The 25,288-nt window shown below is 42.0% G+C and overlaps 1 non-coding gene and 1 pseudogene across 1 annotated transcript; one reads left to right on the top strand and one right to left on the bottom strand.

Annotated features, from left to right (window-relative positions):
* Positions 1-5,117: 5,117 nt before the first annotated feature.
* On the bottom strand, positions 5,118-24,336 carry LOC131509287 (apolipoprotein C-I-like; annotated as a pseudogene).
* Positions 14,475-14,581, top strand: LOC131489416 (U6 spliceosomal RNA). The gene has a single exon (XR_009250546.1). It is a non-coding gene; the product is annotated as a U6 spliceosomal RNA (small nuclear RNA).
* Positions 24,337-25,288: the final 952 nt, after the last annotated feature.

The raw sequence follows: 25,288 nt of genomic DNA, 5'->3' as shown, positions 1-25,288 counted from the left end.
GTGGCTTTGTGTCTGAAACATGTATTAAATCCAGTACGTCTCCAACCCACAGGGCTCTGTGATGTCAGATCTTCCCAGGAACCTGTAAAGATAGAAGAGACTCATGCTTGTTATTTCACTGCATTGATAATTAAGGCAACAAGACTTGTGTCTACCTGGAAAGTGCCAGACGTTCTGAATTATGAATAGAGTAGGTGAGGTGGCAACAGCTGGCAATTCAACATGTGTGGTTTGCTTTAACAGGAAATCGCAAACTAATCTTTGAGGCCTAACACAGCATGAAACTCACAGAATTACGTGCTCAGGGCTATGAAATTAAAGTCTTGCTGATGAGGAAATGGCCCCCTCATCTACCTCCTCATTAACAGGCCCAGAAAGAGGATGTGCTGCCAGAGGCTGGTCTTGATGTCTAATGATCTGAGACAGAACTGGAGCACTAATATGAAATGGTATAGTAGAAAGGTGTTCTAATCTTGGACCTTCAAGTTACTATGCAATATTGGGCAATCCACCCAGCTAAGCTATACTTTCATTTCCTCATCTGTAACATGATCTGGCTGATATTTCTAAAATTCCATTATTTATTTGCCAAAAGGTTTCATTCATCCATTATTGGCAAGTTATCAGTAAGGTAGAATTGCCCTTGGCTCATGTGTCACCTATTTCTTGACAAGGGTCAGTCTCACAAGCAGAGAAAATAGTGACTACTTTGTGGTGATTTAGAGCATAAGGAGATGAAATCCCAAGTTTGCAAACTCCTCACTAGCTATAGCATTTCCTGAAACTACACTAGAAGAGATTTTTTTTTCTTTGAATTTTGGAGGTTCTTTTTAAGAATCCCTATTAAAATGGAAATGCCCCTGGAAGACTACTCAGCCCTTAGCACTCATTTAAAACTTTGTAGAAATAGTCCATTAGGTAAACAGGTCTTGTGGGCAGTAGGAGAAGGGACTGAAGAAGAGTGTGAAGGCACTGATGTGAGTCTAGTGCACTTGGACTCCACCACCCCAAGTAATAGACCAGTTGTTGCAGGAAATGAAATACAAAAGGATTAAGGTTGGGGAATAGTTTGAGGGGACTTGAATCAGTAGCAGTCCACGTGAATTTTAGCACATGATTCCAAAGTTCCTTACATCTGTGTTAAGTACTCAATGTTTGTGTCTCCACACCACCCACAAAATCTACATGTTGAAACTCTAAGCCCCAATGTGATAGTATTTGGAGACGGGGCCTTTGAGAGGTAATTAGGGCTAGATGAGGCTATGAGAGTCCCCATCATAGGATTAGTGCCTTATTAGAGGAGACACAAAAGAGCTTGCTCTCTCCCCCTTGGCCACACACACACTCCAAAGAAAGTTCATATGAACACACAGCAAGAAGGCAGCCATCTGTAAGCCAAGAAGAGAGCTCTCTCCAGAACTGGATGCTGCCAGCCATTGATCTGGGACTTTCCAACCTCCAGAACTGTGAGAAAATAAACTTTGGTTGTTTAAGCCACCCAGCCGGTGGGTATTTTGGCACAGCAGCCTGAGCTGACTAATACAATCTCCTTTTAATCACATGGCCCCCTTCCCTTCCAGTGTTAGCCATGAGTCAATTTGCCAAATCAGGCATGAAAGAAATGTCCCTGGCAAGGGAATATTCTTAAACATCATTCCTCTCTCAGAGACTACCAGGCTGGTGCTATTTTTACATGAATCCAGAGCACTTCTCAGACCCCAAGAAGTTTTCTGACTACTTTTAGAGGACCCAACCAGACAAGGTGATTGCATTTCCTAAAGGAACCTCCCTCTTGACCTATCCCACATGAGAAATAGGTTTACCAACTTGCTAGGTATTGAAAAAGTTGGAAAGACTTTTAATGATTTATTTTTTAATTATCAAGTTTCAAACATACTCCAAAGTAAAAAGAGAGCAGTACAAAGAGCATCCATATATTCACCACTCAGATTCAGTGATTGCCTGTGAAGATTTTAAAGGAAAATGCCAGTGAGAGACAAAGCATTATATCTACAAAGTACTAAATGTGCCATGGGGGAAATAAACTCATTATTTAGTGGCATATAAATACACTATTGAGCTACAGGAGAATGTGTCTAATTCTTCCTCAACCACATGCAAGGGTAAATCTGACCTAAGCTTTAAAAACTGGGTCCTCGGGGCACCTGGGTGACTCAGTTAAGCATCCAATTTCTGCTCAGGTCATGATCTCACTCTTTGTGAGTTCAAGTCCCACATCGGGTGAGCTCAAGTACTGATTTGGGCTCCACACTGAAAGTGCAGAGCCTGTGTGGGATTATCTCTCTCTCTCTCTCTCTCTCTCTGCCCCTCACTCGCTCCCTTTCTCTCTCTCTCTCTCTCTCAAAAAAAGGGGGAAATAAACTTTTTAAAATAAATACATAAATAAATAAAACTGGATTCTTTTTTTTTCTTTTTTTTAAATTTTTTTTAATGTTTTATTTATTTTTGAGACAGGGAGAAACAGAGCATGAACGGGGGAGGGTCAGAGAGAGAGGGAGACACAGAATCTGAAACAGGCTCCAGGCTCTGAGCTGTCAGCACAGAGCCCGACGCGGGGCTTGAACTCACGGACCGCGAGATCATGACCTGAGCCAAAGTCGGCCGCTTAACCGACTGAGCCACCCAGGCGCCCCTAAAACTGGATTCTTTAACAACAAATGAGCAGAGGAAAAAAAAAAAGAGAGAGAGAAACCAAGAAACAGATTCTTAACTGTAGAGAACAAACTGATGGTTACCAGAGGAGAGGCGGGTGGGGGCACGTGTTAAATAGATGATGGGGATTAAGGAGTGTACTCCTCAAGATGAGCACTGGATGATGTATGGAAGTACTGAACCACTACATTGCACACATGAAAGTAATATAGCACTGTATGTTTACCTATACTAGAAGTAAAATTAAAAACTCAATAAAAAATAAAAACTAGAGTGTTTAATAAAATGGAAACATTCAATATTCAGGGATAAACCTTTTTTCTTTCAGCAGGTTTTTTATGTTTTCTTCTCTTCAGAGGGCCCCAGGAAGGGATTCCCAGGAGAAGGATCCATAGACAGACAGACTTCCCTTTTTCATATCCAAGTCCATCTTAGCAGTCTCCTGAAAGAGAAACCTAGGGACATCACTCCTCCAACCCTACTGCATCCTCTTATAGATCCCCATCTGATTCTTTGTACAAACACAGTTAAATCCCTAAAGTGTCATAATTTCCACACTTGATTTTTAGAGCCTACCTTTTTTTTTTTTAATTTATTTTTTAATATATGAAATTTACTGTCAAATTGGTTTCCATACAACACCCAGTGCTCATCCCAAAAGGTGCCCTCCTCAATACCCATCACCCACCCTGCCCTCCCTCCCACCCCCCATCAACCCTCAGTTTGTTCTCAGTTTTTAACAGTCTCTTATGCTTTGGTAGAGCCTACCTTTGACTAGCATCCTAACAGCATGGTTTCCTTGACATTCTACAAGGACATATGTCACTTCCATCTTTAAATCCATAAAGTGGTTCCAATTCCAAGGAAAGTAAATTTTCTCTGCTACCAGACCACAGACTAGACTCCCATGGCTTACATTGGGTCACTGCTTTCTTTCTTGCTTCCTTCCAGATACCTCTTCATGTTCCCAGTGAGTGATCTTCAGTGTTGTGACATGGTACTTTCTCTTCTTTACCAACCCTATAATCAGAAAGTTATTCCTGTGACCTTTTCCAAACTTCTTCTTTCCCCCGTACTGTACATCCCTTTAAAACTACATTTACTGGTGGGGCACCTGGGTGGTTCAGTCGGTTAAGCGTCCGACTCTTGCTCTCTGCTCAGGTCATGATCTCATGGTTTGTGAGTTTGAGCCCCACATCAGGCTCTGCAGTAACAGCGCAGAGCCTGCTTGGGATCCTGTCTCTCCCTCTCTCTCTGCCCCTCCCCTGCTTGTGCTCTCTCTCAAAATAAATAAATAAATAAACTTAAAAAAAAAAACAAATTACATTTACTGGATAGGAGAAGGGAACCTAGCAAGACTGCCTGAAAGAGGTATATTTTACTTTTTTTTTTTACTTTAATTCCAGTGTAGTCAGCATATAGTTTATATTAGTTTCAGGTGTAAAATGCAGTGGTTCAGCAGTTCCATATGTTACTCAGTGCTCATCAAGATAAGTGTACTCTTGGGGTGCCTGGGTGGCGCAGTCGGTTAAGCGTCCGACTTCAGCCAGGTCACGATCTCACGGTCCGTGAGTTCGAGCCCCGCATCAGGCTCTGGGCTGATGGCTCAGAGCCTGGAGCCTGTTTCCGATTCTGTGTCTCCCTCTCTCTCTGTCCCTCCCCCGTTCATGCTCTGTCTCTCTCTGTCCCAAAAATAAATAAACGTTGAAAAAAAAAAAAAAAGATAAGTGTACTCTTAATCCTCTTCACCTATTTCACCCATTCTCCCTCCCACCTCCCCTCTGGTAACCACCTGTTTGTTTTCTATAGTTAGGAGCCCGATAAAGAAGATGTAGTATATGTATATATACAATGGAATATTAGTCAGCCATAAAAAAGAATGAAATCTTGCATTTGCAACACGATGGATGGATGTAGAGAGTACAATGCTAAGGGAAATAAGCCAAGCAGAGAAAGACAAATACCATATGATTTCACTAATGTGAGGAATTTAAGAAAAAAATAGCAAACAAAGACCAAAAAAAGAGAAAGAGAGATAAACCAGGAAAAGGAGCTTTCCCTCCTCTTAGTCATTCATAGTATGAGAGCAAGGGCTCCAGAAGTTACAGGATGCATTTGCCAACCTATTGTGTTCACATTTGGGGGCTGAGCTTTTTATTGTTTGGAAGACGGCTAAAGGGTGTTCCAGATGGTTTTGAGGCACATCTTATAAAAATATCCATTTAAATGTTAAACTCTAAGTCTTAAGAGAGTGTGTCTATTTACATTTTTCTGTATGACTACTGAATATATTAGTGTTTGGTGCTTTGGGTAATGATCGGGTTATTCTATGATGACATGACAGTGGGTAAGGAAGAGGAAGAGTACAAACTAGTTGGCAGCATCTTCTAGAGAGTCTGTTTTTATGATTTTTAAATACAAACACTGCATCACATGAACCCAACTGCTTCCATCTCAACTTTTATTATGATTCATGCCATTATCACAGTAGTTTACAGTTGTATAGTAAAATCAGCGACTTTCAAAGCCGAGGACCGAAAGCCAAAGATAGCTTTCTGGTACCACCTTGTGGCTAACATATTAATACACATTTTAAGCTGATCACTAGATACATAGAGTATTAGCAAAATATGTATTTTTGGATGTATATATAATTCTGTATATAACAAATGATAGAGCTGGAAGAAATTTTACAATTACTTAAACCTCAGGTGGTAAGAACAGATTTCATTCCACAGATGCATGGACTTAATTTCTCTCTAACCTAATCTCAGTTAATTTAGGGGCCCCCTCGTCCATCCCTAGGCTTGCTTCTAAGTTCTCAGGGATTTAAAGGGTGTCAAGTCATCAGGAAGTGTGAGAAAGAGTTTCTGATCCTTGGCTGTCAAATAACATAGGTCATATCTGAGTCTTTCATTGCTTGTTCCCAGCTTCAAGACAGCTTCAGGTCTGGTATATAAGTGCTGATTCTGGATCTCTCCTGCTGCTCTACACCACACTGAGCCCCACCTGCCTAGGCACATAACACCACCATTTTTCCTGGGCTGCCTCTCTGGAGCTCCACCTGGGGAAGCAGCACATGTCATTCTGTTCTAGGATCTCCCAAACCATGCAGAGTTTGTGTTTTTTTCTCTTCTAGGACAGCAGGACTCAGGGCTCCTTTTTTAGCAACTCACAGGCATATTAGTACCTGACTTCTTCCTCTCCCAAGTATTCCTATTTCTTCCACCCCACAGCCTCTAGCAACAATTCTTCTACTCTGTTTCAATAAGTTTGACCTTTTTTTTTACTACGCAGTATTTGTCTTTCTCTGTCTGGCTTATTTCACTTAGTATAATGCCCTCCAGTTTCATCCACGTTGTAGCAAATTACAGGATTTACTTCTTTTTTAAGGATGAATAATATTCTATTATATAGAGAGATAATATATGTATCACATTTTCTTGATCTATTCATCCATTGACAGGCACTTAGCTTCTTCCATACCTTGTCTATTGTGAATAATGCTGCAATCAACATGGAAGTACAGATAATGGTTCCATTTCCTTTTAATATATACCCAGAAGAGGAAAAGCTGGATCATATGGTAGTTCTATTTTTAATTTCTTGAGGAGCCTCCATACTGTTTTTCCATTAAGTAACTATAAGATCCCTCTATAGAAAAGTAGCAGCCCTCTTCACAGTAGATCAATTTGTTCATGTTTGTGAAGGACACTGAGAACAGGGTAAGGTGGGCTTTGACTCCTTGAAGCCACACCAGCCTTCAGCATCAATGGCTAGTCCTCCATTTCTCAGAGGAGGGCCTGTCTCCTCACAGGCAGGAAAGCTCAAGGAGGACCATGCTCTTTGCAAACTGCAGAATACTGTGTATTGGCGATGCTGGGATCTGAGACTTTCCAGCCCAAACTAATGCCATTTCCCTCATACCTTCCCCTCTGGTCTGGCCGATGGGGGTCTAGGACCTAGATCCCCAGATTTCCTCTCCTGGAAGCAGGTACATATGCTCACTGGAAGCTGAGTCTTCTAGAAACTTCTGGTCCATCAGTATGGCCCTCAGGGAAGCTTCACCATCACCTACCTCCCAGCCTCCCCAAGAGCACCAAATCTGCCTTCATCTTCAGTCCATCCACTTCACCCTCCTCTATGTTGGCAAGCTGGTGAGTGCAGCAGGCAAGAGGCTGACCGTTTCATGGACTCAACATCTCCATCCCTGGGGTAAGAAGGGTGCAGCAGGTGGTGCCTGGATGGGGGCTGGGGAAATAAGGGGATGCAGGAAGTAAGGGGATACAGAAAGTAAGCATACAGAGAGGGGATGAAGATGAGAGGGTACCCTGTGAGGGAATCACTGCGACCTAAAATTATCCCTTGTTTCCCTGCCATCCCTAGGGTAAAGACCAAGCTTCATAATGTGAAACTCAGAGCTGTTCTGTATCTCGGTGCTTCCGGGCTCTCCATGGTCACCTCTCACCAACACAGTACTTCTAGTAACAGTCTGTCTCAAACACTTGAGTCATACCTCTACTTCTCTGAATATGTTGTCCCATCCCTTCTGTCATTTGAACATGGAACTCTATGCAGGCAAGTCCTGATCTGGTGTTCAGCACCCGGAGCACGGCCAGTCCCTAAGTCAGTGAGTGTAAGGAACTGAACTGCCTGTTTAGGCCAACATTGGAGCATGGGAGCTGGGTTTCTGGCAAGCTCTATTCAGGCTCTATGTAGAGCCAAGGTCCCTGACCCCCACCTTCGGCTTCCCTGTTCCCCAGGTCACTCACTTGGACATGCAGTTGGGTGGACATACCAATGACTATGCAGAATTTGGGGCCAACAACAAGCTAACCTGGCAGCATCTGTGCATGCAGCAGCTGGTGGAGCAGGTGGAGTAGACGAAGCAGATCCAGAAGGAGCAGGACTACTGGAGGGTGAGGGGCTCAGCTGACCCAGTTGGGAGGAGGGATGTGTAACCTCCCAGGGAGTAAGTCTTCCACCTCTTGAGAGAGGGGAGAAATTCAGTCTAGCCAGGCACCTTCTCCCTTCTCCCTTACCACAGGCAAGAGGAGCGCTTCTGGCAGGCCAGCAAGAGCACCAATCAGTGGGTGCCATTGTGGTCCATTCTATGGACCTTAATCCTTGTGGCCATTGGCATCTGGCAGATACAGTACCTCAAGAGCTTCCTTAAAGCCAAGAAGCTTGTGTAGATGGGTCCAAAAGACCTAGCATCCACTCACTACCCTCTGCTGGTTGGTGGGAAATGGCCTGGCCTGGTCTATCTCTTGGCTTTCCCCACCGCTCCCAACCCCACAAGGTTTCCTTGCTATTTGGAGGGGAACAGAACTCATTTCTTGGCCAGCACTGGGGAGAGAATGGGTTTCCAGTTGGAGATGCTTGGATAAGAGAAGATGTAGACTCCTTTGTGATTCATCATGCTAAGCAGGAAGGGGTTAAACAGGATGGATGAACTATCCCAAGAAGGAGAAATAAGAGTGAAAATAAACTGCAGACTTTCTAACCTAAACGTTTATTGCCTCCTACTCTGCAATTAATTCTGGTGTTTTCTGTGTCTAACCAGATATTAACATGAAACCCTGCATGCATTGGTGGGGGACTGATCTCAAATTGGTTGGGGTGAAAAGATGCACCCCAGAAGCCTTCGTAACATGTGGAGAGCTCTTTCCAGAAAAGGCCAATTTGGGCTCATATTTTGGATAACCTGAGTGCTTGTGATGATCTTATGCCTCTCTCTGAGTTCCAGTCAGGTTCATGTGCTATTCCATTCCAATCACCCTGACTTCTGGGTTTTTCCAGGAGATCACATGAGCATGTTGGTTTTCCTACTATTTTTCAGTCAATCTGGGTCTCTATGATGTCATTGGTTAAATTTTTTCAGGAGATGTTTGCTTTTATATGGTTCTAAGTCACTGTTTCCATCATATTCAGCATGCCCTGTAACTCAATCTTTACATGTGCACACAGTTGATAACCAGGCACCCATGCCCCCATTGCTTCTGCCTGATCTCACCCACATGTTACCAAGCCTTGTGCTGGTTGCCCTTTTGGAATATAATCATCTCTTATTTGAATTTGACATTTTATGTTATAAGGAAATTCACTGGTTGGCATCTTCAACAAAATCAAGTCCAAATTGTCAAAGCCAAGGATGTCATTAAAGGGAGACTCCACATGAAGAGGGTGAGCCATGACATCCCTCACCTCTTGGCTCCTGAAATAGACCCACCTTCCCCTGGGATACTATTGAGGGATGACTGCAAACCTCGGGGATGCTGCTTATTTGTGGGTCTGGCTACAATTGGTCTCTGAAAGTATCAATGGGATTTAATTGAAGCTGGGTGGAATAGAGTGGTGGAAACCATGGGAAAGTAAACTCTGATCAGAGAATATGACCTTAGGGTCCATTTCCTTCACCTAAAGCTGAAATTGGGGTGCTCTATTCTCCACTACAGGGGAAACACAGTGACCCAGATAGGCACATTCTTGCCCACAGAGCGTGAGGTCTGACACCAAATGAGGTAGGAGGTTGAACAAGACATAAGGGTGATCATATTTCTGAGAAGGGCAGAAGCCAGGGGTGACATGACAGGAGTCCTAGCCTAATCTAGATGGTCAGAGAAAGCTGCTTTTTTAGAACTATGACTAATAATAGGAGTTAGCTGAAGGAAGACTATTCTGGCCAGAAGAAAGAGCACATAAAGAAGCCCTAAAGCAAGATGATTTTTCAGCAGAAACTTTGCAGGCCAGAAGGAAATGGCATGATGTATTCAAAGTGCTGAAAGGGAAAAGTCTGTAGCCAAGAATACTCTATCTAGCAAGGCTATCTTCAGAATAGGAGAGGTAAAGGGTTTCCCAGACAAACGAAAGTTAAAAGAATTCATGAATACTGAAACAGCCCTACAAGAAATGTTAAGGGGGACTCTGTGAGTGGAAAACAAAAACCATAAGAGTAAGAAAAATAGGAAGCACAAAAACAGTGGAAGTAAGTGTATCTGTAAAAATCCACCAAGATGAGCACAGAATAAAAGAATGTAAAAAATGATAGCAAATATCTCAAACATGGAGGGAGTGGAGAGAAGTAAAGAATGGGTTCAAAAGTAAGTGATCAGCTTAATACAAACTGCTATATGCAGAAGATTGTATATATAAACTGAATGGTAACCACAAATTAAAAAAAAAAAAACAGTAATAGATATACAAAAAAATAAGGAGTAAGGAATCCAAGTATATCACCAAAGAAAACCAGCAAACCAGAAAAGAGAAAAAGAGAAGGATCACAGAAAAACTACAAAACAACCACAAAACAAGACACAAAACAAGTTACAAGATGGCAATAAATATATATATATCAACAATTACTTTGAATGTAAATAGACTAAATGCTCCAATCAAAAGACATAGGGTGACAAAGTAGATAAAAAAGCAAAACCCCTCTATATGCTTACTACAAGAGAATCATTTCAGATCTAAAGACACTTGCAGATGGAAAGTGAGGGGATAGAGAAACATTTATAATGCAAATGGATGTCAAAAGAAAGCTAGAGTAGCAATATTTTTATCAGACAAGAAAGACTTTAAAACAAAGTCTGAAAAAAAAAATAAAACGAAGTCTGTAAGAAGAGATAAAGAAAGACACTGTATAATAATAAAGGTAATAATCCAACAAGAAGATATAACAATTGTAAATATATATACACCCAACATGAAAGCACTCAAATACATAAAACAGTTAATAACAAACATAGAGGAACTTATCCATAATAGTATAGGACTTTAACATCCCATCCAAACAGAAAATCAACAAGGAAAGAGTAGCTTTGAATGACACACTGGACTAGATGGATTTAACAGATATATTCAGAACATTCTATCCTAAAACAGCAGAATACACATTCTTTTCAAGTGCACATGGAACATTCTCCAAAATATATCACATATTAGGCCACAAACCAAGCCTCAACAAATTCAAAAAGACTGAAGTCATACCATGCATCCACCAAGCTATGAAACTAGAAATCAACCACAAGAAAAAAATCTGGGAAGACCACAAATACATGGAGGTTAAATAACATGCTTCTAAACAATGAATGGGTCAACCAAGAAATCAAAGAACAAATAGTACATGAAAACAAACAAAAACAAAACACAAGGGTACAAAACCTTTGGGATGCAGCAAAAGCAGTTCTAAGAGTGAAGTTTATAGCAATACAGGCTTACCACAAGAAGAAGAAATATCTCAAATAAACAACCTAACTTTACACCTAAAGGATCTAGAAGAAGAATAACAAACAAAACCCCAAACCAGCAGAAGGAATGAAATAATAAAGATTAGAGCAGAAATAAATGATATAGAAACTAAAAACCAATAGATAAATGAAACCAGGAGTTTTTTCTTTGAAAAAATCAACCAAATTGATAAACCTATAGCCATACTCATTAAAGAGAGAGAGAGAGAAAGAGAAATGACTCAAATAAACAAAATCACAAATGAAAGAGGAAAAATAACAACAAACACCACAGAAATACAAGCAATCATAAGAGAATATTATGAAAAACTATATGGCAACAAATTAGACAACCTTGAAGAAATGGATAAATTCCTAGAAACATATAACCTACCAAAACTGAAGCAGGAAGAAATAGAAAATTTGAACAGAAGGATTATCAGCAAGGAGATTGAATCAGTAATCAAAAAACTCACAAACAACAGTCCAGGACCAGATAGCTTCCCAGGTGAATTCTACCAAACATTTATTTTTTAAGTTTTTATTTATTTATTTTGAGAAAGAGAGGGAGAGAGAGAAAGAGGAGAAAGCAGGGGAGGGACAAAGAGAGAGAAAGAATCCCAAGCAGGCTCCAGAGCTGTCAGCACAGATTCTATGGAGGGCTCAAACTCACAAACCATGAGATCATGACCTGAGCCAAAACAAAGAGTCAGACGCTTAACCAACTGAACCACCCAGGCACCCCTATCAAACATTTAAAGAAGAATTAATACCTACCCTATTCAAACTATTCCAAAAATAGAATAAGGAAAACGTCCAAATTAGCTCTATGAGGCCAACATTACTCTGATACCAAAACCAGATAAAGACACCACACACACACACACACACACACACACACACACACACGAGAGAGAGAGAGAAAGAGAACTACAGGCCAATATCTCTGATGAACATAGATGCAAAAATCCTCAACAAAGTACTAGCAAACAGAATCCAACAATACTCTAAAAAAATCATTCACCACATCAAGTGGGATTTATTCCCAGAAAGCAAGGGTGGTTCAATATTTGCAAATCAATCAACATGACATATCATATCAGTAAAAGAAAAGATAAAAACCATACGATCATTTCAATAAATGCAGAAAAAGGATTTAACAAAGTACAACCATTCATAATAAAAAAAAAAAAAACCCTCCACAGTGTAGCTTTAGAGGAAACATGCCTCAACATAAAAAAAGCCATATATGAAAAACCCACAGCTAACATCATACTCAGTGAGAAAAAACTGAGAGCTTTCCTCCTAAGGTCAGGAACAAGACAAGGTCTCACTACTATTATTCAACATAGTACAGTAAGTTCTAGGGACAGCAATTAGACAACAAAAAGAAATAAAAGGTATCCAAATTGGTAAGGAAGAAATAAAACTTTCACTGTTTGTAGATGACATGATATTATATATAGAAAACCCAAGGACTCCACCAAAAAACTAGAACTGATAAATGAATTCTCAGTAAAATCACAGGATACAAAATCAATGTGCAGAAACCTGTTGCATTTCTATACACTAATAATGAAGCAGCAGAGAGAGATTAAGAAAACAATTCCATTTACAATTGCATCAAAAATAAGATACCTAAGAATAAATCCAACTAAAGAGGTAAAAGACCTTTACTCCAAAAACTATAAAACACTGATGAAAGAAGCTAAAGACAACACAAAGAAATGAAAAGACACTGCGTGTTCATGAACTGAAAGAACATTGTTAAAATGTCTATACTACACACTTAATGCAATCTCTATCAAAATACCAACAGCATTTTTCACAAAACTAGAACCAAAACATCCTAAAATTTTTATGGAATCACAAAAGACTCCAAATTGCCAAAGCAATTTTGAAAAAGAAAAGCAAAGTTGGAGGGGCATCTGGGTGGCTCAGTCAACTAGGCGTCCAACTCTTGATCTTGGCTCAGGTCATGATCTCGTGGTTCACGGGTTCAAGCCACACATTGGGCTCTGCACTGACAGTGCAGGACCTGCTTGGGATTCTGTCTCTCCTTCTCTCTGCCCCTCCCTTGCTAGTTTTCTCTCTCTCTCTCTCAAAATAAAAATAAATAAACTTAGAAAGAAAGAAAGAAAGAAAGAAAGAAAGAAAGAAAGAAAGAAAGAAAAGAAAAGAAAAGAAAAGAAAAGAAAAGAAAAGAAAAGAAAAGGAAAGGAAAGGAAAGGAAAGGAAAGGAAAGGAAAGGAAAGGAAAGGAAAGAAAAGAAAAGAAAAGAAAAGAAAAGAAAAGAAAAGCTGGAGATATCACAATTCCAGACTTCAAGTTATATTACAAAGCTGTAGTAATGAAAACAGTATGGTACTGGCACAAAAATAGACATACAGATCAATAGAACAAAAGAACAGAATAGAAAACCCAGAAATGAACCCACAGTTATACGGCCAATTAATCTTTGATGAGGCAAGAAAGAATATCCAATGGGAAAAAGACAGTCTCTTCAATAAATGATGTTGGGAAAACTGGTCAGCTACATGCAAAAGAATGAAACTAGAACACTTTCTTACACCATACACAAAGATAAATTCAAAATGGATTAAAGACCTGAACGTGAGACCTGACACCATTAAAATCCTAGAAGAGAGCACAGGCAGTAATGTCTCTGACATGGGACGTAGCAACACTTCTAGATATGTCTCCCAAAGCAAGGAAAATTAAAGCTAAAATAAACTATTGGGACTACATGATTTTCCATCCTCACCACAGCCTCAGGATCTCCATGGTACCTTCTTCCCTACCCCAATACAATCCAGCACCTGTCCCTTCCCCACCCTGATCCAATCTCCTTCAGCTGCTCTCCACGTCAACCTCTCAACTGTGCCTCTGGATTCCCTGGTTCATGGGAAACAAATCTCTGCATTCTCAGCCTCTTCAATGCATTTCCCTCCACCCCTGCCTGAACCACAACATGGAACTCCTCTAATGCCCCTTCTTCCCTGTGTCTTCTCAAGCTAGGCTTTCCCATCCCCCAACATCCATGGATTCCTAGGCCTAGAGAGGGATGTGCATTCTCCCTGATCCCCAGAGGTAAAAGCCTCTTCCCTTTAAGACCCATAGCACATGGCTCCACCATCTTCCCACACTCCTACTGTGGCTCTTGCTTCCCCCCAACAAAGGGCATACACAGGGCCTGGACTCTGGGTTCCCTGATTTTCTGTCCTCATCAGGCTCTGCTTTAATCCTGGAGGACTCTACTGTTCACTCTCATATTAATCCTTCCCTAGGGGCATCTAGGTGGCTCAGTCAGTTAAGTGTCTGACTCTTGATCTTGGCTTAGGTCATGATCTTACGGTTCAGTTAGTGAAATTCAGCTCTGCATTGGGCTCTGCACTGACAGCACGAAGCCTGCTTGGGATTCCCTCTCTCTGTCCTCCCCATCTCCCTTCCCCCCACTCACACACATGTGCACATGCATTCTCTCTCTCAAAATTAAACATGAAAAAAATCCCTCCCTGATCACCCCTTCCCATCCTACACTTATCTTAATGCATCTAAATTCTGATTTCTGTGCTCACTTCGGCAGCATGTATACTAAAATTGGAACAATACAGAGAAGATTAGCATGGCCCCTGTGCAAGAATGACATGTAAATTCATGAAGCCTTCCAAATTTTATGCAGCTCTCCAGCAAACTGCCACCCTTTGTGGATTAACTTAGAGGAAACAATGTGAGTCAAAGCACAACGTGCAACACTGAATAATGAAATTGTGACATTTCATTAGAAAAACAAATAAATAAATAAATAATTCTGATTTCACACTCATATGCCCTTACTCACTTCCATGTTCCCAGATCCCAGCACAGGCCTAGGTCACCAGTAGACACTCTTATATTTCATGAATGAATGAATGAATGAATGACCACAGGGAGGAGCAAGGCAGAGAGGGACACAGGTTTCTCCCACCATCTTGCTGCTCCAGCCAGAGTCCCTTCCATAGCTGGACTGTTAGCTGAATGTAGGGCCTATGCTACTTTCTCTTGTCATCAGCCACATAGGCAGCCTCACCAACTTCCACTACCCATCCAGCAGGAACTCCCAAATTCCACTCTGACCTGGGGTGAGATGGGAGGCTATGATCAGCCCAGGGCAGTAAAAGGCAGAATTATCTAGAGACTGGACCTTCCCCAGCCCATCCCCATGCCAGGCCCTGAGGAGCCTTGGCCCCACCCAGAACAGGGCAGAGAAGGCTTTAGTGCAAACAGGTGAGCTGCCCTACAGACAAGATTCTCCTTCTTTCCTATTACTAGATTTGTCACACTCAGTGACTCCAGTTTCAGCCACAGAGTCTGCTCTGAAGAAATGACTCCACCAGTCTAAACTGGGTACGTGATTACCAGTCTGAGGGCCAGCCTTGAACTAGGCATTCCTCCTTGCCCCATCCCTTGTGCCTGCAGGAAATCCTGGGGAAAGGACAAGGTACTTGGTGCTAAGGTGGCCTCTAAAGTTTAATAGGAAAAAGCAGATTATTTCCCCCCCTCTTCTGAGGTTGATGTACAATTCTGCCCTCACCTTAATCCCTGGGAAGCAACATGGGGCACAGAAGAGGGCTTACAGTGACATCAGCAACATAGTCCAACATAGTCCAGTACAATATCCCTCACTGATATCTATGACTAACCAACAACTTGACATCCATCCACAGATGAAAATGCCTTTATGGGAGCTGTGGGGTCCAGCACCACATGCCAGGAGACCCAAGAGGAGTCTCAAACACCCATGTGTCAAGTAACAGACCTCAGTCCCACCTGTAACCCTGAAATGGCCCATGAATCAGCTCTAGCCCCAGTCAGCCATGGTTCAAGAGACCTTGGAGAGCACTGTCTTAGACAATCACTCTTAGAGAAGAGAGCCTTTATAGAAGTCCAGGTTTCCAGAGAACTTCCAGCACATAGTTGCAGCAAAAAGTGTGTGTGTGTGTGCACATCAAAGAAGGTAAGAGGTATAATTTGACTTTGCCCACATCACCTGTCCCCCAAGCAGCACGGCTCAGGGCCAAGAAATCACCTTCTCAGCCCATGACTTCTCTAGCAGGGGGAAAGTGAGGGCATGCAAGTGAGCACCTGGCTTCCCAGGCTATGCAGAAATCTGGAAAACAGGCCTATTTCTCTGTTGCCCCATTCAGGGTACTGAGTTGTGTGCTGCATGACTGGGGCTGGGAGGAGCAAGTAGGACTCTTGGAGGGCATTAAAGGAACATGGATTCTATTAACTATATCATAAATTCTAATCAAAGGGCATAGAGTGGACTTACCACCACATTTACACTGACAGGAGCTCGATTTCCTCAGGAAATCCCATCAGGGAGGCATCACCCTGGCTGTGGTACAACTTGGAAACATGTCCACGCTGACAGCAGCTGGGTTTCCTCAGGACCCTCTGTGGGAAGAGAAGGAAGTGGCTGGGAATCAATGTACCAGAGTTATAATCCAAAACAAAGATTTTCCTTCAGAAAACATCATCAATAGCCACTACTAAAATGACCCTGATCTACTGGGCAGCCATGGAACTTGAGATGTTGTCTACCCCAGTTCATTAACAATGAGCTCTGCATGTTTGTATATCTGAGAGCTGGTGTGTTTGAGGTTGGCTGGAGAGCTAAATCACCCTCATGAAAGAGACGGGACCCTGACCCCAGTCATCCTGCAGATGAAAGAGCTGATCAACATTACCAATGTCACTCTGTTTGATGCTTTCAGTGGCTTCCAGGCCCTTCTCCTCCAAGGTGTTTCCAAATTCCTTCAGCTTATCCAGGATGTGTCCCCAAGGTGTTGGAGAGATCTGGGGCTGCCCAGGCTAGGGCTGGTCCTTCCAAAACCATTGACAGAACCACCAGCAGGACTGGAGGCAATAAGATGAGCCTCATGGCAGTGCCAGAGGGGCACTCTGGATCAGTCGTAGGACAGCATGGGTGAGCCTGTACATTTTACAGCTACCTTCTTCCCAGAAGACTCTTCAGGTTGAACATATTGCACCTTTGTCTGGGAAGATAAAGGCATTAAATTACTGTCATGCTATTAGCAGGAGCAAGACTGCACTTATTCTTCTTGTGGCCAGACTCCTCCCATCCTTCCATTCCAAAGATGTCTTCTCCTGCATCCCCTGGGGTGAGATTTATGGCAGTTTACCCACATACTTTGGGTTGATTGAGGTTTGGGATATACCACTTGCCTAGTTCTGGTGATTCTGGGACAAAGACACTTCTGAAACTTGAGAAGGATGGAAATCAGCTTTCTTTTTTTATTGAATTATGTTTCACATAAAACATTATGTGGTTGAAGTACAAAACATGTTGATTTGATGCATATATGTATTGTAATACGATTATCATTGTGGTGATAGTTGGCACCTCTATCATGTCACATAATTGTTATTTTGTTTTTGTGGTGGGAACAACCAAAGTCTAATCTCTTATCATTTTGGGTGAATATAATGCAATTTTATTGTCTATATGCTATATGCTATGCGTTGGATTTCCAGGATTTATCTGACTACTGGTTGAAGATTTGGACCCTTAAACAAAATCTCTCCTGCTTCCCCATACCCCAGCCCATGGTAACCACTATTTTATCCTTGGTTTTTATAAGTTTGGCTCTTTCGGATTCCACACGTAGGTGATATTATACAGTATTTGTCTTTCATGGTCTGACTTATCTCACTTAGTATAATGCCTTCAAGTTCCATCCATGTTATCACAGAATGCAGGATTTCCTTCTGTCTCATGGCTGATTAATATTCCATTGTATCATGGCACCTGGGTGACTCAGTCGGCTGAGCATCCGACCCTTAGTTTTGGCTCAGGTCATGATGTCAAAGTCGTGGGATTAAGCCCCACATGGGTCTCTGTGCTGAGCGTGGAGTCTGCTTAAGATCTCTCTCTCTCTTTCTTTCCCTCTGCCCTCTACCCCCACTCACATTCTCTTCCTCTTTCTCTCTACCTCTCTCTCTCTACAATAAAATAAATAAATAAAAATTTAAAATATTCCATTGTATCTATATACCACAACTTCTTTGTCCATTTATCTGTTGATGGACACTTGGGTTGTTCCCATCTCTTGGCTATTATGAATGGTGCAGTAAGCATAGGAGTGTATTCTTAAAAAGGCATAGAATGGCTGGATGGATTAAAAAAAAACAAGATCTGACTATATCCTGCCTACAAGAGATTCACCTCAGCTTTAAGGACACACATAGGCTCAAGGTGAAGGAATAGAAAAAGATATTCCATGTAAGTGGAAACCAAAAGAGAACAAGATTAACTATGTTTATAGCAAACAAAATAGACTTAACCCAAAAACTGTAACAAGAGACAAAGAAGGTCATTATATAATGATAAAAAGATCAATTCCTCAGGAACATATAACAGTTGCAAATATATATGTACTCAACATCAGGGCACTTAAATATATTAGGCAAATGCCAACTGATCTGAAAGGAGAAATAGACACTACCCCACTTTCAACAAAAGGTAGCTTATTCAGACAGAAAATCAAGAAGGAAACGCTGGATTTGAACTATACTTTAGTACAAATGTACCTAACAAATACATATAGAACTTACCATCCAACAGAAGCAGATGCACATCCTTCTCAAGCACATATGGAACATTCTTCATGATAGAGCATGGTAAGTCACAAACAAGTCTTAGCAAATTTAAGAATACTGAATTGTACCAAGTATCTTTTCCAACTACAATGGCATGAAGCTAGGAATCAGTAACAGGAAGAAACTGAGAAAATTCACAAATATGTGGAAAGGAAACAACATTCCTGAACAACCAATGGATCAAGAAGAAATCAAAAGTAAATAAAAAATAACTTGAAACAAATGAAAATGGAAACAAAATAACCAAAATGTATGGGATGCATTGAAACAAACTCAAAGAGATCACATCCAAATGTTGAAGCTTACATGCAAAACAATAGTAAAAATACACTAAAAAATTTATCTATGAATTGATATCAGTTGATACCAAGGAAGCACTGTTAACTTTGTTAAATATAACAATGGCATTACAGTTATTTTTTTTAAAGATCATATTTTTAAAAGATGTATATATATCAAAGTATTTAAAGGTGAAATGGCAAAAATATCCGAGATTGCCTTAAAACACAAAGAAAAAGTGACAAAGCAAATACAATACAATCTTGGTAATTATTCAGTCTAAAGAATGGGGATATGCAAGTCCACTGTTGAATTTCTGTACTTGCTTATGTTTGTAGATTTTCATAATAATTTAAAAGGAATAAATGGGTGGAAAAATTAGACCTGGTCAAACACAACTCTTTGACCCACCACCTACCCACTCTTTTCCAGTTCCAGGCAAGTTCCTAGACAGCTTTTTCCATCTGTGATACTTGGGAACAGAAAAGTGGACAGCAGGCAGCAACAAGCACCCGCACAGAGGGAACTACCAACCTGGGCCTCCCACCTCTCTGTCTGTAGCTCTTCCCATGCTCCTGCTTGGCCTCCATCAGCCCCCAAAGCCTTTCATCAATGGATAGTCAAGTCACCCCACCTTCTCTGGAGCCGCATCCCTTCCCTGTCCTACCTGAGGCTTCCTCAGGATGTCAGTAGTCAAACCCTTCCCTGCGGAGGCTGTTGAGTAGGGCACCAGCTACAGACAGCAAGAGGGCTAAGGGCTCAGCACCAGCACACACTTACTTAATCTCACCTGTGCCTCCCTGGCTTGCCAGGCACTGGGAAAGGACAATTTGTCCAAATGGGAGGATGCCTGCCCTCTACTGGCCACCAGTCGCTCAGGCCTCCAGCTACCTCTCCTAATCTAAGCTGAAAAAAGAACAGAAAGCAGGCCCAGGAGGACTTGGCCTGGTGGTTGAGGGCTACAGAGAAAGGAAGGAGGAGGAAGGAAGTGCCCTGTGGAACTGGCAGACGGAGAAAGACTTCCAGGTGGGGGCAGGGACATGATGACAGCAGAGGAGAGCAGAGACTGTTTCTCTGCCTGCCTGCCTTCCAGTCTTGTGTTTATTCTTAAAACAGGCCTAGAGCTGATCAAGGGCATGGCTCTAACTTTGACAATGGGACACAGATGAGTAAGACCCTCTTTTAGGAGAGGAGCTTCCAGTGGGTGGGAAAGACACTCGCATAAACAGAACTATGCCCAGAGATCAGGGCCATATGGGCCTGGGGGCAAATGATGTGCTGCGGGCATCCAGGGGAAGCGCAGGGATAACCCTTCACAGTAGAGTAGGCTCTGGAAATCTCCCGTACCTACAGCAGAAGCCAAGAGCCACAGATCCAGAGCTTCCAGGGTAGTGATGAGAAATATCCTCATGATATACACTCATGGGAGGGTACTGAGCCCAAACTGAGAATTTCAAAGGGACATCAGGGCAAAATTGCAGGGAGGAGGCTGCAACATCAAGACACTCCAATCTCAGCTTAGGCTGTTTTAGACACCTGAGTAAATTTGAAAATCTAATTGGCTTTATTCAACAATTCATGAATAGGACAGCATCCCATCTAGCAGTCAGAAAGGAATTCTAGGGAGCTACACAAAAATGGAAGGCTTTTACAGGCAGAGCTTTTACAGGCTTTTACAGGCTTAGGCAAGGGACACTGGGGGGTCAACAAGGGAGGGAGCCAGGTTTTAGTTAGGCCAGGGAAGACTGTGAAGACTGCCCTTAGGATAGCAGTAGCCTGTAGGGAGAGGTGGAGAACATCAAGCACAGTGGAGACAGGCCAGATGACCTGGCGAACTGGCTTTAGAGGATCAGTTGGAAAACACCAAGGCTGAGAGCCCTGGGTGATCATGACTTCAAGGATTATGAGCCTCCAGTAGCCTCATAAAGAAGTCTGGACCCTTCCAGGTCATAATGCTCCAGAGAGGCCCAAATCACAGGCAAGTGGACACAGACCCTGCAAGGGCCCAACACAGCACCAGGTGAAAGAGGCCCAGTTACCCTCTAAGGACCCAGTCCTGTTGGAGATCTCCATTTCCCCAGAGAGATCCAACCTGGACAGGTTTGTGATATGATTTGAGAAGATGAGGCAGAGAGAAAACCCCAATGTTGATTTCAAATGGGAGCAACAGTTAGCCAAGTATTTTACACCAATTGTTCTTTTATATAAAGTGGTTTTTCTGCCTTCCTATAAGGCAACTATTTGCTACCACATTATGGAGATGGCTGGATTTTCTCCACATTCAGAAGCAATGTTTGGCATAGTTTGACTTAAAATATGAACTATATAATACACTTGAAATTTAGTTTTATTTTATTTTATTTTTTTTTAATTCTACAATGCCTTTATTTTTTTATTTATTTTTTAATATATGAAATTTACTGTCAAATTGGTTTCCATACAACACCCAGTGCTCATCCCAAAAGGTGCCCTCCTCAATACCCATCACCCACCCTCCCCTCCCTCCCACCCCCCATCAACCCTTAGTTTGTTCTCAGTTTTTAACAGTCTCCTATGCTTTGGCTCTCTCCCACTCTAACCTCTTTTTTTTTTTTTTTTCTTTTTTTGGTTTCCTTCCCCTCCCCCATGGGTTTCTGTTACGTTTCTCAGGATCCACATAAGAGTGAAACCATATGGTATCTGTCTTTCTCTGTATGGCTTATTTCACTTAGCATCACACTCTCCAGTTCCATCCACGTTGCTACAAAAGGCCATATTTCATTTTTTCTCATTGTCACGTAGTATTCCATTGTGTATATAAACCACAATTTCTTTATCCATTCATCAGTTGATGGACATTTAGGCTCTTTCCATAATTTGGCTATTGTTGAGAGTGCTGCTATAAACATTGGGGTACAAGTGCCCCTATGCATCAGTACTCCTGTATCCCTTGGATAAATTCCTAGCAGTGCTATTGCTGGGTCATAGGGTAGGTCTATTTTTAATTTTCTGAGGAACCTCCACACTGCTTTCCAGAGCGGCTGCACCAATTTGCATTCCCACCAACAGTGCAAGAGTGAAATTTAGTTTTAAAGGCATTGGAGCATTTCATATATTTTTACTATAATAAACTGAAGTATGTATGGGAGAGTATGTACTCCTGTACAGATTTTGAGCTAAATTCAGAAATTTACGTGTATTTATTTTTTTAAGTTTATTTATTTATTTTGAGAGAAAGCATGCACACAAGCTGGGGAAGGGCAGAGAGCAAGGGAGAGAGAGAATCCCAAGCAGGCTCTGTGCTGTGCTGAGCACAACATGGGGCTCAATCCCACAACCATGAGTTCATGACCTGAGCTGCAATCAAAAGTCGGACATTCAACCAAGTCAGCCAGGCATCCAAGAAATTTACATGTATTTAATTTTGCCTTCATTTTATAATCAGGGACAGATTGGAAGGTCCAAATTTTCATTACTTCTTCTTAAGTGTTTGCTCTTGGGAGTTCTCGCATCAGAACATATGAGAAAAGACTCCTCATAATTTCCTTTCTGCCTCATCCCCAAACCCACCAAAAGCAGCAAAGCAAATAAGAAACAGCAACTCCCTATCTTTGATTAAGTGGAGTTAGAGGGAAAACCTGTAACTCCAAACTCCAAAATAAATTAGAAAGACTGATAAGGGCAGAGAACACCAGGCCATCCAGGGAGACCTTCAAGGTAGGGGAAGCACAGGACAAACCCATACAGGTCGATGGCCCACCTAGGAGCAGGGGCAGGGGTGGGGGAACAACAAAACAATCACATTTGATACAGTAGAGTGGAAGGAGACACGGTGCTCAGAGAGATAAGAGACCACATACAGCAGCAAACCACTACATTGGCTAACATGGGGAACAGAAAAGGGGTCTGGGGGAAGTAACAGCCCCAAAGCTGCAGCTCTTGATCAGCTCAGCAAAAAAGAGGTTGGCAGCCTTAGGCACAAGTACCTGTCTTCCCCATGAAACAGTACAAATACCTTGGCTTCTCCCCAACCCCATCCTTGTGAAAACAGCTAATCCAAGAAGAATTTGACCACAAAATGAATAGGTAAAGAATCTCCGGGCTGGGGTGGGGGAAGAACATGGTGGCAGGGACGTAGACAGAGGATAAATAAAGGAGCAAGTGAAGAACATCTCTCCAAAATATTTTAGTGTAGAGGGAAGGAGCCAAGATGGTGGAACAGTACAGAAGTTTTTTGTGTGTCTCCCGTCAATGAAATACAGCCATACCATACACTAAACCATCCTGCACACCTAGAAAACGATCTGAGAATTAACAACAATCTGCACAACCTGAACCACAGAATTCAGCAGGTATGTGGCATGGAGAGGTGAACTTGGGGAGAGAGAAGGCACAGAGGGTGGGGAGCCGCTTTTGCATGCAGAGAGAGGATGGAGACTGGGGGAGAATATGGGAAAAGCACCCATCCCCAAAAGCAGCTGGAGAGAAAGTGGAAAATTGGAAACAGCCACAGGGACTGAACTAAAAAGGCAGAAAGGACAAAGGAGAAAGGAGAGGGTTTAAATTCCATTAAGACTGTAATCAGGGGGAACGCAGAGTCTGAAACTTTGCAGCTCGATACCTGGAGGTGCTCTGGTGGAAAGGGCGAATCCTCAGGAGCAGAGTGGGGTCCGGGAGGTTCTTGGGCCACACGGGGAGAAGCGGTTCCACTGCTGGAAGGACATTTGGTAGAGGCTGTGAGGCCACCTGGGCTCAGCAGACCCCAGAGAACGGCCACATTCGTTGGTGCTGGAACAAGATCGTTGGGGGTTAAGCCTGGTGCCAGATGTGTGTTGTGATTTTCCATAATCCCTGAGGTGCTGCTGCTACACTATCTCGCGAACTTTTTCTGGGGTGGGCTGGCACCTGGCTGCAGTCTCTGGGCATCAGCAGCATCACGGTCCCACAAGTGTTCCTCAGTGCGGCAGGCACCGGGCCATTGCTCAGTGAGATCCTCCGCAGCGGGCAGAGCAGGTCAAAGCCGCAGTGCCTCAGAAATGGGGTGCCGGGGAAGTCAGCCACATCTGAGACAAAACTCAGGAGGGAGGTGCTGCCTGGGGCTTGGTCACAGACAGTGTGGAAGCAGGGAGTGGACAGAAGCCGAAGATGGACGGGTGCATGATTGCTGATCAGGAAGAACAGAGTTCTGAAACTAGAGACTGGGTAGCTGGGTGACACCATTTTCACCACTGCCACGCATGTGCATATGCACCTACAAGCACCACAATTCACCCCAGTAGGCTAGCAGTGCCATCTAGTGGAGAACAGAGCCATTACACTAAGCCCCGCCCAACTAGGCCAACCTCGCTCTTCAAGAACACAAGTCTCACCGCCTGCTTAGTTTATGGACTATGAAGCACTTTATAGTTTGACTTCTAGGGGAAAACAAAGTAATTTCAGTTGTATTTCAGTCCATTAGCTGGTCCAACTATTCAATTTTCTTTCTTTCTTCTTTTTCTCTTTTTCGTTTCTTTTTCTTGAATACAGAAAGAGAAAAAATTCAATTAATTTTCAATTTTTATTAAAAATATTTTTCTTTAATGTTTTTTTACCATATGTTTTACTTTTGTATAAATTTTTTAAAATTCTATTTTACTTCCATCATTTCATTTTAGTCTACTTCAGTGTATTCATTTTTTCAAATTTTCAAACGATTTCCTTTTTTTTTCTTTTTTTCTTTTTTCCTCCTTTTTTCTCTAATCTATCAAGTCACTTTCAACACCCAGACCAAAACACACCTAGGATCTAGCATCATTTATTTTATTTTGTGTGTTTGTTTTTAATTTTTTAATTTTAATATATTTTTTAAAAATTTTAATTTTTTATACCTCATTTATTCCTTTTCTCCATTCAAAATGACAAAACAAAGGAATTCACCCCAAAAGAAAGAGCAGGAAGAAATAACAGCCAGGGACTTAACCAACACAGATACAAGCAAGATGTCTGAACCAGAATTTAGAATCACAATAATAAGAATACTAGCTGGAGTCGAAAATAGATTAGAATTCCTTTCTGCAGAGATGAAAGAAGTAAAAACTAGTCAGAATTAAATAAAAAATGCTATAACTGAGCTGCAATCTCGAATGGATGCCGCGGTGGCAAGGATGGATAAGGCAGAACAGAGAATCAGTGATATAGAGGACAAACTTATGGAGAATAATGAAGCAGAAAAAAAGAGGGAGATTAAGGCAAGGAGCATGATTTAAGAATTAGAGAAATCAGTGACTCATTAAAAAGGAACAACATCAGAACCATAGGGGGTCCCAGAAGAGAGAGGAAGAGAGAGAAATAGGGGTAGAAGGGTTATGTGAGCAAATCATAGTGGAAAACTTTCCTAACCTGGGGAAAGACACAGACATCAAAATCCAGGAAGCACAGAGGACTCCCATTAGATTCAACAAAAACCAACCATCAACAGGCAT

The sequence above is a fragment of the Neofelis nebulosa genome, chromosome 1, assembly GCF_028018385.1.
Source record: "Neofelis nebulosa isolate mNeoNeb1 chromosome 1, mNeoNeb1.pri, whole genome shotgun sequence".
NCBI classification, from domain to species: Eukaryota; Metazoa; Chordata; class Mammalia; order Carnivora; family Felidae; genus Neofelis; species Neofelis nebulosa.
This window is presented reverse-complemented; position numbering and strand designations above follow the sequence as displayed.